The 16,726-nt window shown below is 56.7% G+C and overlaps 1 protein-coding gene across 5 annotated transcripts in view; it reads right to left on the bottom strand.

Annotated features, from left to right (window-relative positions):
• Positions 1–16,726, bottom strand: part of TFEB (transcription factor EB) — a 54,302-nt gene that overhangs the window by 10,752 nt on the left and 26,824 nt on the right. The window contains exon 1 of one of the 5 annotated variants that reach the window (XM_027057783.2): positions 11,776–16,708. The exons of the other annotated variants lie outside the window; for them this stretch is intronic. The gene's annotated coding sequence lies outside the window, so the exon portion shown is untranslated. Of the gene's footprint in view, positions 1–11,775; positions 16,709–16,726 lie in introns of those variants that run through there. 5 annotated transcript variants of the gene reach the window in all.

Here is a 16,726-nt window from a genome sequence, read left to right as displayed (position 1 = left end):
GGCCTGGAGTGCCAGCTGTCTGCAGACACCAGGGCTACGTGCTTCCCTGAAGAATCTTCTCCCCTGCCTCCACCCCCGAGTAACACCCTCCTCCTGAGGGGACCAGGGGGGTCTAATGCCCCAGAGAACTCCTGCCTCTCCCCAGTCCTATAGAAAATGTGGCAGGGACTGAAGTTTTAGCCAAGACAATGAGAGCCGCCCCTCTCTGCGCCCTCAGAACCCACGGGCGTTCCCCACCACCCCCCTCCCGCTGTTCACCCAGAACCTCCCACGTAACTACCCCTGCCCTAAGCTGAGTCTGGGTTCCAGCTTAGTGTGACCAAAATGAGCTTCCCCGTACAACAGATGCGGCTGAAGCAACCCCCATCCACCCGCTGTGCCCATACTGGCTGGGTGACTGGGAAAGCCACTTAACCTCTCTGTGCCTTGGTTTTCTCCTCAGCCAAATGAAGCCCATAAGGGCACCTGCCACTTGGGTTATTGTGAGGATTCAGGGAGACACCGTGGGTGCGTGGAACTCCCTAGCATGCCCTTAGGCATCTGATAACAGACAGGCGCTGGGCTCCCCCTCAAAGGCCGGGCACGTCTCTGGTCAGGGCAGGGCTGGTTTCATGTAAGCCTATGTGGGGGCCTCCCTCATCAGCCATTTATACCTTAGTATGAACAGGTTCAGAACCTTTCCTGAGGGAAAGGGGACAGGGGGAGGGCAGAGACAGGGAAAAATCATGAGGGATAGGCAAGGAGACAGAGGATCCCAGCACAGGAGAGCCTCAGAGAGAAAGAAGATCTCAGGGGTGCCTGGGTGGTTCAGTGGGTTGAGTGTCAGACTCTTGGTTTCAGCTCAGGTCATGAGACAGAGCCCCACATCAGGCTCTGCGCTGACAGTGTGGAGCCTGCTTGGGATTTTCTCTCTCCCTCTCTCTCTCTATCCCTCCCCAGCTCGTGCTCTCTCTCTCACTCTTAATGAATAAATAAATAAACAAACTTAAAAAAAAAAAGATCTCAAAGATAGAGCATTGAGTTGGAAAAGGAAACCTCAGAATTAAACGCACAGCCTGAGCCCGTTTAGACAGGACGTAGGTAAACATACAGAACAGATTAGAGAAGGATCAGAAGGTTTCTTGAATGCCTGCCCTGGGTCAGGGATGGTCTATGTGCTTTCGCAGGTCAACTCATCCATTCTTCACAACAACCCTATGAGGTAGCTACTATCATTGCCCCCCAGCTTCCAGGGAGGAAACCGAGGCACAGAGAGGTGAAATCACTTGCCCAAGGTTACACAGCTGTTAAGCAGCATGATGGACATAACCCAGGCTGCCTGGTTCACAACCACTCTTGAACTTCTATTCTGGGCTCCCCCAACACCCCCCACCCCCCGCCACAAATGTTCAGAGCAGTCACCTTTGGGGTAGGGAGTAGTAAACAGGGATTTTTTTCTAGTCTCTCATTCTTACTTTTTTTGTTGTTGTTACATTTATTTATTTTTGAGAGACAGAGAGAGACAGCGTGAGCAGGGGAGGGGCAGAGAGAGGGAGATACAGAATCAGAAGAAGGCTCCAGGCTGTCAGCATAGAGCCCGACACGGGGCTCGAACCCACGAACCGTTTGTTCATGACCTGAGCCGAAGTCGGACGCTTAACCAACTGAGCCACCCAGGTGCCCCACTCTCATTCTTACTTTTGAAGCACTTAAGTCTTACAGGGTGGCTGTGTGCTACTTGTGTGATTCTTTTACTACAAGGGGCAAAGAAAGCAGGCAGCTTCCAGCGTTTGTGAGGAGCCCGACCTGCTTCCAGTCACATATAAAGATACAGTTCCTTCGGTGCCACCCAGAGCCTGGCCTGAGCCCTGCCCTCCTCAATGCAATGGTTGTTAGGCCAGCCGAGGACCCTGGGTGAGGACGCCAAGTGGCCACCAGCGGGTCAGAAGTCACATGCCAGTTGGAGCTGAAGGGCCAGGACCCGGGGTCCAGCTCACTTCCCATTACAGCCCCAGACGTGTGCCTTCAGAGGGAGCGTGATCACGCAGCACCCCTCAGATTGCTCTTCGCTGAGCCGGGACCCCTCCGTTAATTGTGGGGCCTGACCTTCCCTGGGGATTTTTCTGCCTTCCAGGCGATCCTTGAAACCTTGGAACAGGAAGGGGCCCCCGGGAGGCTCAGTCGGCTGAGCATCCAACTTCGGCTCTGGTCATGATCTCACGGTTTGTGAGTTCGAGCCTCACGTCGGACTCACTGCTGTCAGCACAGAGCCCGCTTCAGATCCTTTGTCCCTCTCTCTCTCTGCCCCTCCCCTGCTCACACTCTCTCTCTCAAAAATAAATAAAAAACATTAAATGATAAATAAAAATAAAACTTGGAGCAGGAAGCAGAAAGCATATACCCCATGACTCAGCAACGTCATTCTGAAGTGAATGCCCAACAGAAAAGCATCCATGTGTTCACCGGAGGACACGCGCTAGAACGTTCTCAGCAGCACTACCGGAAAACACCAGATGTCCATCAGCAGGGAAATGGAGAAGGGAGCTGCGGTACATCACCACTGGAATGCTACTTGGGAATGACAGTGAGCCCACTATTGCTACACACGGCACAGACGCCTCTTTGTCTGCAAACAGACATGGGTGTTTAACATGTCTGTTAAACAAAAGGAGCCACAAAAATGCGTATGGCACCTTCAATGTCTGTGAAGTTCAAACGCAGGCAAGACACATCTCCTGTGTCAGGATACCAAATGGTCAAATAAATTCTGTGGTATTCTTCCTGGTGGATTGTTTTGTTTGCAGTGAGTAACATGGGGATATGTCAGGTGACAAAAAGGAGGATGCAAAGTTGTATATAAAATTTGATCTGGGGGCGCCTGGGTGGCTCAGTCAGTTGAGCATCTGACTTCAGCTCAGGTCATGATCTCACAGTTCACAAGTTCAAGCCCCACGTCAGGCTCCCTGCTGTCAGCACAGACCCTGCTTCAGATCCTCTGTCCCCCCTCTCTCTGCCCCTCCCCTGCTTACTCTCTCTCTCTGTCTCAAAATAAATAAACATTTTTTTAAAATCTGATCATCACCATGTACAAATATGCGTAGAAAAACCTCTGGGGAGGAAATATATAAAAGTATCATGGACTTCTTTTGGTGATGCAATCATGAGTGATTTTCTTTTTACTTTCTGGAATGTTATTCTTTTTCTATAATGAACACGTATGTGTTTCTAATCAGGAAAAAATATTTTATACTAATAATTAGAAATACGCCTATGGTGTACTTACTATAGACGATGTGTTCGAAGCACCTTTTATTTCATTATCACAATTACTTCATGACCTGAGTACCAGTATTCTCCCAGCCCCCACCCCTTCCCACTTTACAGATGAGGAAACAGACACAGAGAGTTTGTGTTACTTGCCAAAGGTCACAGAGCTAATGAGTGGGGAGGCTGGACCCTGGGGTTTTCAGTTAGGCCCCTCTGTCCTGGACTTGGGGGTAGGAGTTGCCACATTTTATTTTAGGGATTCCCACTGAAGAAGTCCCCTACAATCAAAGGGTTTCACTAGCTGATCTCTTTTGCCCAGCCCAGGGGCTATAGGGTGTCTGGGACGATGGAATGGTCTAGAATCCCCAAACACGAGCAGAGAAAACTCTGCCCTTCCTCAAAGGGCAGAGATAATTTCCTGTATTCCCAGAAAAACACATGTCTGGTGGCTGAAACAACAAAGAATGGGAGCCCAAAGGCCGGGATGCCTGTTTAAGCCATTTATTACTTTCTGTGCCTCTGTGGTCGGAAGAAGCTTTCTTCTGATCCAGGCTGTTACAAACTAGCAGTTGGGCGGGAGCTGCCCCATGGAGTTGGAGGGAAATCAAACCAACCACTAAAGGAAGGCCTACTGAGCAGGTGCTGAGGCTCCCGGAGGCAGGGGGAAGGACCCCATGACCTCTTGCGTAACCTTTCAGCCTTGGGAAGGGAAGAGGGGGGAAGATTCCAGGCCCCGGGTTTGTTTTGTCTTCTCTGAGCTCCCTCTGGCAGAGGCAGTGGCAAAGGAAGGCCTGATGAATGAGGATGTGCACCACGATCCCCGTGCCTTGGGCCGTGGCCATTGGAAATTACCAAGGTGGTCACGGGTCCCTGCAGGGCCTGGGGGTCATCAACTGGCTTGGACTCAAAGAGAACTAGGGGTGGGCGGATGTCATAAGATTCCCAGGAGCCGGCAGTCCTGCCCGCAAGATGCTGTGAGAACTTGGCATCCGAAGGCGTGGATGTGAGTCCCCGCCTCGGGCCTGACTCAGTGTCTCAGCCTAGCCTCAGTCTTCCCATCAATCAAGTGGGGCTTACCAGCTGGAGCCACCTCTCCCAGAACAGTTGGGATCTAAGTTGGGATGCTGGGTATAGAAACCTCTGGCAAGGGCAGAGGAGACATGGGCAGGGGAGAGATGTCACCACTTTGTCACTGTTCATCGTCCCTTTGTCCATGCCTGTCTAGGGCATCCCTGAACTGTCTTCTCTTACTGCTCCTCTTAAGTTTCTTTTGAGAAAAGGGACACACACACATACACACACACACACAACATATCAAGACCCCTATGGGACTAGGGCGGGAAGGCCTTGGGCCAGCTTTTATAAGATTTTCTTTTCCAAAGCTTGTATATCACATAATTCACCGCAGTGCTATGGGAGAGACAGGTGGGTAATAATGATCCTAATTCCAGGTTTTAAGAGACCAGGAGCAGACAGAGCACTTAGCACGGTGCCCAGCACACTGGAGATACTTCATAATTCAGGTGGTTTGTCTGAAGCTGGCCCAGTGGTTCTCTACATGTCATGAGAGGCCAAAGTGGGGCCCGTCCACTGTTTGATCAGAAGGTATCTGGTACCAGAAGCAAGAGTGAGGTGGTGGTCCACGCTTTTAACATTTTTATCTTAAGGTTTTGGCCTTTTCCCCTTTAGCCCAGCAAAATGCACAGGTTTAAAGCGTAAGGCTTGATGCATTTTTACAAGTGTGTATGTCTGTGTAATCACCACCTAGACCAAAATGGAGAGCGTTGTCATCACCCGGGAAAGCTCCCTCCAGGACCCTCCCCTAGAGGGAATGTCTGGTCTCACCTCCATCCCTTGGCTTGAGTGCCCCCCCCCACCTTGGACAGACATAAAGACTATTATGTAGGATGTGGTTCTCCCTGTCTCTCATGCAACAAAATCGCTCTGCCAAGTGCCAAGCCTCGGCACAGGCTGGCCAGTCCTCAGTTTGTGATCAGTAAAGACGGGGAACAAACAGTGGAGGAAACTAAAGCCCCAAAAGGGTGGTCTGCACGGAGCACCTGAGTGGCGGCACAAACTCAAACCCAGGATGTACTTGATTCTGGCATGCAGAGAACCTGCCTCTAGGGAACCCACTGCAGGAGGCTGCAGGGCTGGTGGGGGGAGGGGGGAATAGGGGCTTGTTTTTAAATCTCTGAATAGGGGCAGGAGGCAGGGAGGAGGGAAAGGAAGGAGAGGGGAGATGAAGGGCAGCCACAGCTCCTGGCCTGCTCAGTGGCCGCCCCGTGCCTGCAGCTCAGGCCCATCAGCCCCACGTCCCAGCGCACATCCCACAGGAAAGGGTGGGAGCTGGTGCCTCCTGGCTGGCCCGCCTGTTGGCCGGGGGCAAGGCACAGCAGTTGTGCTGCAAATGGAGAGCCTTCAAAGGCGATCCCAGACCAGAGAGGCGCCAATCCTGTCCCAAAGGCACCAGCCAGACCCTGGCATGAAGCCTGCCCCAGGAAGACTGCCACTGAGGGATGAGTAACTGGGAAGCATGGAGAGAAGAAACTAGAAAGGTCCTGGTCTGCCCTTGTGTTATGCACAGATACAGCCCAGCCACACATGTAGACCCTCTGTCTGCCTGTCTCTCTCTCTCTCTCTCTCTCTCTCTCACACACACACACATGCACACACACATGGTCATATCCCTCACCCCGCCCCCTCAGTGAGCAGCTGTCTCTCTCCTCTCTTTCCCTGGCTCCCCTGTCCCCATCTCCTCTGGCTGACACTTGGTCCATTTGAGCATCCTGCCTGTGGCTACACTGCTTTGTTCTCCAGTTGTTTCCTGGCCACCTACCAGTCTCCACAGGTACAAAGAAGCTTCCAGAGAAATCAGCTTTCTTTTTTTTTTCTTTTCTTTTTTTTTTTTTTTTGTTTATTTTAAGTATATTTATTTTGAGAGAGACAGAGACAGCGCAGGTGGGGGAGGGGCACAGAAAGAGAGAGGAAGAGAGAATCCCAAGCAGGCTCCGTGCTGTTCAGTGCAGAGCCCGATGTAGGGCTCAAACCACAAAACCACGAGATCATGACCTAAGCCGAAACCAAGAGTCTGACACTTAACCAACTGAGCCACGCATGCACACCAAATGTTTATTTATTTTTGACAGAGAGAAAGAGAAAGAGCAAGCGCACACAAGTCGGGGAGGGGCAGAGAGAGAGGGAGAGAGAGGATCTGAATCAGGCTCCAGGCTGTTAGCAGAGAACTCAGTGAACCTCAAGACCATGACCTGAGCCCAAGTCAGACGCTTAACTGAGTGAGCCACACAGGTGCACCCCAGAAGTCAGCGTTCTTCTTCTGAACCTCTACCCCATCCCACCCATCGGAATTCCCAGAACGAGACTCAGGGCCCCAGAATGCTGCTTGCCCAGTGACCCAAGGCATGCTCAATTATCACCTGTTCTCTCACTCAGCAAACACTCTTGAGTCCCTACTCTGGACAGGGCACTGAGCTAAGCATGTGACCCACATCAGATTATTTGTCCCTCACAAACATCTCGCAGGACAAATAGCATCTCTGGCAGATAAGAAAACCAAGACTCAGAAAGGTTAAGTGACTTGTCCAAGGTCACATAGGGAGAACACGGTGAGGTGGGCATGCAAGCCCGGGTCTCTCTGAGGTGCATGACCACCACCAGTTTCTTTCCTGGGGAAGAAACCAGGGGCCAATAGCGAAGGTCCACGTAGGTGGATTATTGTCCCCCTAAACTCCCAGCACTGCCCCATGCCCCCGCCCGCAGTTACCCTCAGTGGATCTTACAAAGGGTTCCCAGAGAGGCCTGCACACCCCTCCCAGAAGCCCCCAAATGCAGGCCAGACCCCATCCGCCTACAGAAAACTCTCTTTGCTCAATAGCTAAGACTGATCCACTCCCAGGGGCTCAAGAGACTAAGGTGAGAGATCTGGATCTCACGGAGGCAGTTACCATGGGCCATGAGGGGGCAATGGGGGGAGGGGGAGAGTATATCAAGCTGACTGGAGAGAAACACAATTACATGGACAGAGGTCTGGCCTGGACTGCAGCAGGGGCAGGAGGGGCCCCCCAGATCCAAAGGGGGCCGAAAGTCCAGGGCACGGACTCAAGATTGGGACGCCAAGGGTCCCAAGCCCCTGACCTCCCCTGCCCACGCTAGCCAGCCCACCTCCCTCTCCCTGTTGAAGGAAGACCAGCTGACCTTCTGTTGGGTGCTAGGTCAGCCCTCAGCAAGGAAGAGGAGACCTGACGGTTTTGACGCCTGGGAATGAGTCTCTTCCAAAAGGGCTCCTTCAGCCCTGGACCAAAGCGTCCGACGCTTCCCAAGGGCACAGTGGGATTAGAAGACCTGCATTTGGCTGTCCCACTGCCCAGCTGTGAGCTCAGGCCGGTCCTGCCCCTCGCTGGGCCTTGGACCCTGGCTGATACCATGAGAGGGCAGGACGTGATCCCTGGCAGGCCCCTTCCTATTCTGTCCGGGCACCCTGAGGCTCCGGGCAGCGTGGACACAGCCAAGGCCAAGTGCCCACGGAGCCAGCCTGCGGGGCCGGGAGCGGGAGAGCCAGGTACCGCTCCTCACTCTCACTCCCACTGCTGCCGCACACACACGAACTCCCTCTCCAGGCCTGTGGCAGCCTTGGGGGTCCGGCCTCTGCTTTTCTTTCTGCTCAGGAGACAGCAGTCCCACCCACCCGCACACCCTAGCGCTCTGCCCTCAACGCGGGCAAGGAAGGCTCTGTGACTCCGGGTGGGAGAGGATGCAGGCGCGGGGCAGCGTGCGGGCAGCACACGGAGTGGCTCCCGCCTCCCATCTGACTCTGAACCCCTGCCCTCCCTGCCCTAGGCCCGGGTCCACGGCACGCCCGACCCACCAGCTCTGGCTCCGGCCCCTGCTCTTGGGGGGGCTTCCTCTGCATCCTTGCCGCCCCAGCCCCACCCCAGCCTCTCCAATGCCCTGTGGCTTGGCTTGTATGCCACAAACGAACCACCGTTCACTTCCTCTTCGAGCGCTGAATCGGCCTCTGATTACTTTGGAAACAATCTCTTTGTAACTGAAGTGTCCAGTGAGACAGTGGCAGAGGGGACGGGAAAGGAAAGAAGGAAGGAAAACACCTACGAGTGTGGCCATGGCGTGAATGTACAGAGAGGGTGGCCTCTAGTCTCCCAGGTACCAAGCAACGGGAGTTCATTATTATCTGTACTGAGCGCTTCCTATGCACCAGGCACTGTTCTGAGTTGAAATATATTTCTGATTTAATCCTCAAAGCAAGCCCACCCACCTGTGAGGAAGTAGCAATATAGCCCCCATTTTAGAGAGAGAGAGCAACTGAGGCACAGAGAGGCTGACCATCTGCCTGAGGTCACACAGCTGGTAGGGGTCTAGAAGTCTGCACACCCAGCCTCTGGCCCAGGCTCGTGAGTGCATGGACCACGGCAGTGTGCTAGATGCCCGTTTGAGGAGTCTGTCTGGAAAGGGCCTGAGGAGGCAGGTGATGGCAAACCCATTCGTGGAGGGGGGCCCTGGGGCAGGCAGGTGAGACAGGATGCCAGCCTCATTCAGCTTTTGTCCCTCCAGAACTATCCCCCATTCAGTCCCTGCCTGGCTTTGCCACTCACCAGCCGTGTGACCCGGGACAGGAACTTAATCTCCCAGAGCCTCAGTTTCCCCATCTGTAACACTGGATGGTGATAATGCCACCTCCCTCAGAGTAGGTGAAGGAGGGATCAAGGAGCTCAAGTGTGTGATGCTCCTGGCACCTAGGGGGTGGCCCATGAGTGTTAGTTCCCCAGCTAGGTGAGCAATGCCAATCTGGCTGGAGTTTAGATGGGACAGGGCTTTATTAGGCCTCACCACTCAAAGCAGGACCCCCAGGCATCACCTCCCCTGGGAGCTGGTTAGAAATGCAGGCTCTCTCAGGCCAGCCCGGACTCACTGAATCAGAATCTGCTTCTTCACATAGCATTCTAGGAGATCTGATGGGGGAAGTCATTTGCAGCCTTCTGGGGGCTTGGTCACCTGGTTCCAAGTATAAAAGTGGGTGACGGGTGGAGACAGTGAGGAGGTGCAGGCCCCTGGCGGGAAGACATACTTGCAGGGACAGCAGGGCTCTCTTGAGCCCCACGGTGACCCTGAGCGCACAGCCCTGATTCTCGGGGCCAGGAGCCAAGGTGGAGGCAGGATCACAGGGCCCTGGGCTCTGGGCTGGCTGTGCATTTAACTCATTGCTATGTGTTGTATAGAAGGCAGGGGGCGTGCCGAAGCCCCTGCAGGCGGCCTAGGAGACCTGACTGCCTTAGCCTTGCTCTCAACTGCCTAAGCCCCAAATCCATCTGAGCAACGAGAAGCTTGAGTCCTGCTCTCTTAAGGTTGACCAGGACCCACATCCCTGTCAACTGCAGTAATTGGTCACCTGCAATGTGCCTGCTGACCACCCCCCCGCCCAAGCATGAAATCTACCACCCCAGGTTGCTGGGTGAAGCTCGGACCTCAGGGTCCCCCCAGAGGCAGCAACACACAGGGGAGGCCATGCCCATCTCTGACGCACACACTCTCATAGGGCAACCGCAAAGCCCACCCTCTGTCCCGCCACACAGCTTCAGGTGGGGGCGGGACCCCTGTCCACCCTGCCCACAGATGGGTAATAGCTCTCACCTCTACACCTCCACGTTCAGTTCAGAAACACACACCCTACTGACCTCTTTCGCCACCGCAGACTGGACTGCCAGGGGCCCCCAGGCTCATGCGGGCTCCAAAGAAAGCCTAAAATGTGGGGCCAGAACCTCAAGCAGGCCTAGGATGCCCAAGAAAGACCCATAGATTAGGGGGATGAGTTGGGGCTGCTGCAGGGTATGTGATGTCATGGGTTCTGGAAAGGCCCTTGGCCCCAAAATATCTCCACTCTGGGTCCGGAAATCCCTCCCGACGCTCTAAGAGTCCCTGCTGGGAGAGGCTGTCCCCTGAAGGCCTTGTAGCTCACAGCTCCAGAGAGAGAGAGGCAACTGACAGTTGGCTTGAGGGTGGTGAAAGATGGGCGGGGGAGGGTGCGTGCGGACAGACCATCATCTCGCCAGGGTGTCCTGATCAAGGGCTCTGAGCTCCAGCCAGGAGGGGGCACTCTGTCCCCCAATACCAGAAGGCTGGCTTCCTAGAAGCCAGCACCTCTTGGCCGGGAAGGGGGTCCAGCAAGGGGAGGGACATTAAGCACCCCCACCCCGCATGCCAGGGGAAGTCAAGTCCCAACCCAACTGTCCCCTCGAGGGAGGCAAAGTGCTAGTGACCAGGAGGGGGCAGGAGCCCTGAGAGAAGCGAGGTGGGGGACAGGAGGGGAATTAACCAGGTTCCAAAATAGCACGGCTGGTTCTGTCTCGCTTCACCCTGTGCAATGTCTGGCAGCTTCTGCTTTCGGTCTGACTCACACCCGGTGGAGGCAGGACAGGGCGGCCGGCGGCGCAGACAGAGGCCGCGGGACAGCCACAGACCTTCCTCGGCTCACTACAGGCACCTACCCCGCTGGCCCTCCTCCCCTGCCCGTGCCCCAGGCTGGGCTTCTGGGGACACGAGTGGGGCACAAAACCAGGGGTTCCCTCGCCTGGGTCCTGTCCCAGCCCTTGCCCACCCCAGGGCCTCCCCGGTGCTGGCAGCTGCCCCAGACCGCAAACTCAGCTTCACCTCTGTCCTGCCCCGGGGACACTCCAGTTGGCCCCTCCACCCCTCCTCCAACTGGCAGATGCCCCGCCAGCCAGCCTCGCCCCCCACAAGTGAAATGTCTTCAGTGGCGACTCCACCGTGACTACCTACGGAGGAGTAAGCTTCGTGCCCCTGCCCCGTCTCTGCCACACACGCAGGTATGGGAGGGACACCCCAGTCTCACTCTCCAGATTCGCACAGCAGCTTGCCTAACTTTTGTTTCTGTCCTCAAATGCAAGAAGCACCCTGCCGTCAGCGGGGCAGAGAGAGAGGAACCAAGTGCCCTGGATTTTGTGCCTGTCGGGATGGGGGAGGGGCACACCCCTCCTCTCTCGCCCTTTCGTGATCTCCCAACCACCGCGTCCTGTGCCTCCCCAGCTTCCCTCCTGGGGAGGTGAGACGCCTCATACCTCCGCCCTGGACCAAAGTTGCTTAAGCTCCAACCCGAGCCACCCATCGAAAGCCTCATCATAAAGTCCACCTCTGGGGCCCACGCCAACAGCGTCTGTCCTCCCGGCCGTCACACCAGTGCACCAGCCCCAAGAGCGCAGCCACCTTTCTCTGCAAGCGGGGCAGGTGCATGGCAGACGAGGAGAGAATGTCAAAGGTCGTGAGGTTAGCCATCACGGGCAGATGAACTCCTGCGGCCCACCCTGACACCTGCGCCCCGACCAAACCTGGAGGGAAAGGCGGAGGGTGGCGGCTGGAGAGAGAGGTCAAGGAGCCGAGGCTCTGGCAGGCCCACCTGCCGCCCGGCGCCCCACCGGGCCCAGCACCTGCCCCCTGCTCGCCTCCTGCCCTCCCCCCACCACCACCCCCAAGCCTTACCTACGCACCACTTCCCTCTCTTAACTCTTCCCATGCCCTCAGCCCCATAAGGCTTCGGACTGCTGTGCGAATCTGCACGGTGGGAGCAGGAGTCAGCAGGGAGGAGGCCCCTCTCCAGGAAGCAGGCGCCGGGCAGAGCCCTCACCAGGGACACAGAAGGATGCCCTTGAATAAAATGCCCCCCCTCCCATTGCCCCGCAAATTGCATCCTGTTCCTCATAGAGACACAGAGGGAGGGCACCAGAAGACAACCACGTGGCAGCCATGGGGCCAGTGGCCCCAGGAGGGGAAGAGGCAGGGGCATTGAGAGAAAGGAAAAGGAAGTCAGAGAAACCGCTACAATCACAGTCTCAGGATGCTGGGGCTGGGAGGGGACTCAAAGGTGGCTCCAGGCTCCGTGCCACCCAGCACATCCGTCCCGCCCTCTGGGAGCGGACGGAGCCCAGAGAAGTGCACTTGCCTCGGATGGGGCCTGGAAATGGCTGCCGGTGTCTGACCTACGGGAAGGACCTCGTGTGTGCTGGGTCCCTTTCCTCTGCTGTGAGTGCCCGGAGGGATCCTAACAGCTTCCTCTGCCACACAGTAGGAGCTCCTTAAGTATCTGTTGAACACAACGAAGGTGGCCCTGGCGACTGGCTCCAGGGGGCAGGGTCTGCCCCGGGGCAGCTGAGCGTGGCAGCTTCGTGGGCCTGGAGAGAGCGTCCCTTCGTGGGCGCTAGGGACACGGGGCTTGACAAGAGGCATACTCCAAGGGACTCCCAGGCCTGGGTTCGGTGGGTGCTGCTGAGGCCATCAGGGCTCCGGCCACACCCCCTGCCAGCTGCTGGCACCCTCTTCCATGTCAGAGCCAGCATCCCGTCTTCCCCCAGCAGCTCTTAGCCAGAGACCTTGCAGGGCTAGTGAAGAGACACCCATTCCCTCACCCCACTTCGTCCTGGGGTTCTACAGGGGCCCCCAGTGAGCCCGAGCCTCAGAAGTCACAGCAGTCACCTGCTCCCAAACACACATTTTCTTGGCTTCCTTCCCTTCCCTGTCTATCCAACCCCACCTATCCTACCCCACTGCGGGCTCTTCCTGGGGTCACCTCCCAAGTAAACTACCTGTACCCACATCCTTGTCTCAGCCAGTGGGCCCTGAGGAGGAGGTTCGGACCTGTAACGGAGCAGCTAACTCAAAAGCTTAGAAAGAAAGGCCAGTAAAAGGGCCAGCCTGAGAGCCCAGCCACTGGGGGAGACTGGGTGCAGTGGCCAAGCGTGCACCTAGAACTTTCCCACCTGCTAGGGGTAAGACCTCCCTCGGAAGCAGAGTTGGCAAGATGGAGCGAAGAAACAAGGATGCGCCAGCGCCTGGCACATTCTATGACAAAGAAGCATCCATTCCAGGGGTGGTCATGCCAACACGTGGTTACTGGTGGCAAATGCCAAGAGGGCTCGGGGCCCTGCATTGCCCCCCAACCCCGGGATGGACCAAAGATGGAGCTAGAGAACTCCAGCATTCCAGAACCTCGACAGGCCCATTCATTCGATAGCACAGCTGTGATGTTCCATGCTAAGAACTATGCACTGGGAACACCCGGGGTCGGGGGGGCCACTTTGATACCACACTAAGAGCTTGTCTTTCCAGGCATGGAGAGCTGAACGTTCCAGATGTGTCCCTTACTGTCTGTGCAGCATTCAGCAACTCACTTCACTTCACGGGGCCTTGGCGTCCTCATGTGCAAAATGCTGAGAATGCCCGTCTTGGAGAATTTCTGTAAGGATTAAATGTAAAACACCTAACACAGGTGCTCAGTAAGTATCTGATGAACGGGCGGCTATGCATGCATGAGAGCACGGACAAGGTGCATGGGGATATAACGGATGCGTGCGTACGTGTATAGGTAGATGGATGCTGGGGAGGAAACAACAGTTGTCTGCAGTCTGATTCCCATCTGGGTCCATATCCTCTCTGCCAAACTTAACAACAAGAAAACGAAGGCCCGCCACTCTCTGATTTATCGGCTAGACAAATCTGTATCTCCGTGTATCAGGTTGACAAATTACAAGTAAGATCCTCCTGACGAGCCACACTGTGGGACCCAGTCGTTTTCTGAAGGGTGTAGAGAGCCATGTCAGAACAGGGAGCATCCTCCGGAGACGTTCTCCATCGCGCCAGTACCCTGTGTGGTCCCGCCAGGCCCATATCCCATTCCTCAAAGGCTCAACTCCACCCAAGCCCTACCCCAGGGAAGGGGGGTCGGGGGCTGGGGAGAGGGAGAGGAGGCCAGACAAAGCAGGGCAAGGGAACAGGCCAAGACGGTGGAGCAGAGGACGCCAAGAACGTGTGGGACGTGTGGGAGGGGGTGAGCAGGAATCAGAGAGAAGGGGCTGAAGAGCAGAGAGAAGGGTTTATTGTCTTTGGAGGAACAGAGAAAGGAAACAGCCCTGAGAGAACAAGGGAGTGGACACAAAATGGGCTGAGCAACAAAGAAAAGTCATCGCCTGCTCCATCACCCCCAATGGCACCCCGCTGTCCTCCAGAGTCCAAACTCCCTACCAGGCCTGGAGGCATCCAGGATGCCCTTCCACCACGAGCTCTGGGCTCAGCTGAGGAGGCCTCCTCGCTCCCTCTCCTCCGCCCCATCCCCCTTCCTTCTGCAGAATGTCCAAACATCGCTCATCTCCGGAAGCCCTTGGACGTGTCCACCCCTGTGGCCTCGGACGGAGCTGTATTGGCTGGTTGGTGGGAGCGGCATAAACAGAGAAAGCTGAGCCCCAGCAGAGTGGGGAGGGAGACAAGGCTCCGGGGCAGGGGGTGGGGGGGGGGCGGTGGAAAAGGGAGCTTCCAGTTTCTCTCTTCCCCACCTGTCCCCACGGCCCAGCCATGGCGTTACACAATCTTGTGGTCACTGCAGAATGCCCTGTCCCTTTTTAAGAGGGCTGAGGTGGCACTGAAGGAGGGGACCAGGCCGCATGCCCAGGACGACAGGGGACAAGGAGGGTGGGCCAAGGGAAGGGAGGAGCTTCAGCTCTGCCCAGCCCCAGGGGTCGTGGCTCGTGGGGTAGAGGTAGAGCCCCAGAGAGTGAGAAATGGGACAGACCCCATAAGAGTGGTATCTGGTCACCATCCATCTTGCCCTGAGGGACATGGGCAGAAGCGGGACCCCCCTCACAGCCTAGAGCCAGGCTGCCCCTCTGCAAGCTGCCCACAGCCTCAGAGGTCCCTTCGGGCTGGGAAACCTGAGGAGATGGGGCAGCTCAGGACGGACTCTCAGAATAGAAGCGCCTGGATGCCTTGGCAGCCCGCCTCCAGGGGCATCTAGATTGGGGAAGGGGGCCTTCCCCACCGGTCTGTGGAGCAGAGGAAAAGAGTGTGAGGCTCTAGGCCCCAGCCCTTGCCACGTCTCACCTCTACATTCCTTGGCCCTCCCAAGAAGCACAGGAGATACACGATGCAGGTGGAGGAGGGAAACTGAGGCACAGAGCTGTCTTCTAGATCTGGAGACCTGCTCTGCCCACTCAGCCACCTACATCATCCTTGAAAATTAACTACCACGCTTCTCCCAAGCACATGGGGTTCCAGACCGTACTGCTCCTGGGCCCCCTTCCACCCTGGGAACATACACTTTCCAGAAGTGGCCTGCCACAGTCCCCAAAGTTGGGCTGTGAAAAGAAGGCAGGCCTGCCTTTTCTTAAACCCCGAGCTGGAAGCGAGTTCCAACTCTGGTCCCGAGGCCGCCTGGGCTCAGCCCTGAGCTCCACCGCTTGGTAGCATTGTGACCTTGGGGAAGTCACCTTGCCCCTCAATGCCACGGTCTCCTCATATGAGTGGGGGATAACGCTCCCTGCTCCTGTACCTCACACTTGGTGAGAAAAGCAAATGTATTCATTTGGCTCCTCAAGGGGCCGAATGGTCCCGGCCCCTCCACTCAGGACACACCCACCACCCCGATCACTAGGCCTCCTTTCCTCCCCACCAGGGGCCCAGTGGTTCGGGCCCTGGCAGGGGGTGCCGAGGAACTGAGGAGCCACTGCTATTGATAGAGCTGGTGCCAGGCCCATGGCGGGCACAGAGCCCAGGCATACAATGGGGCTGTGTGTACACCCAGCATTACCCTGGAGCAGAGCTGGGCAGGCCGGCATCTGGGGTCAGGCCAGGAATTCATTTCCCTGGAGAGGGCCTCCCCATCCCTCCCAGGCGGCACAGCCCTGCTGGGGGCTGCGTAGGAAGGCAGGCACCACCCACGCCCTCAGTGAGCCCAGGCAGTGGAATGGGGTCGTGCCCAGTGCCGGGCACTGGGGAACAGGGACTCCTGGATCCAGCTGCCCCACTGGGCTGCTCACTCAGGAGGCATCTGGGACCCATTATGTAACTGGGGGGCTGTGGCCTCCCCTGTGGGCAAAGGGAAGGTAGTCTTCGGGGCCAGGAGAAGGTGCAAGAAAAATCTGCTGCGACCTCTCCCCAGACAGAGGGCCTCAATCCCAACACCACACCTCCCCACGTCCCCGCCACCAGCTTGCTGGGGCCCTGGGCTCAGCACCAAGGCCCCGGGTGCCCCAGGGGAGAGAAGCCGGCTCACTCCCCAGGGGCATGAGTCACCAGCAGGGCTGCAGCTGGGATGGCAGAGCCGGTGGGCAGGTGGGGCCTCTCCCCTCCCCTCCCTGGCAGGTCTTCTCAAGCTGGAAAACCACTGGGCTGGTAATGGGGTCATGACCACAGCATCCCGGCCTGGGCCTCTGCAGGCTACTTCCTCCAGCTTAGGGGATTACGTAGTGCCAGGAATCGAGGCCTAGATGCCCTCCTGGTCCCCACACCGACTCCTATAGCTGCGGGTATGGACCAACTCCCGAAAACCCCCTGAGAGGGGTGTCAGACTGCAGATCAAGGCAGTCCCTTATCCCTGAGGCAGGAGGAGGGGGAACAGGGGCCTCTGGCAGGCAGGTGGGGGAAAGGAAGGAAGCCAGGCCACCCC

Source organism: Acinonyx jubatus, chromosome B2, assembly GCF_027475565.1.
Source record: "Acinonyx jubatus isolate Ajub_Pintada_27869175 chromosome B2, VMU_Ajub_asm_v1.0, whole genome shotgun sequence".
NCBI lineage: Eukaryota > Metazoa > Chordata > Mammalia > Carnivora > Felidae > Acinonyx > Acinonyx jubatus.
Note: the sequence above shows the minus strand (reverse complement) of the source record. Positions and strands in the feature narration are given on the sequence as shown.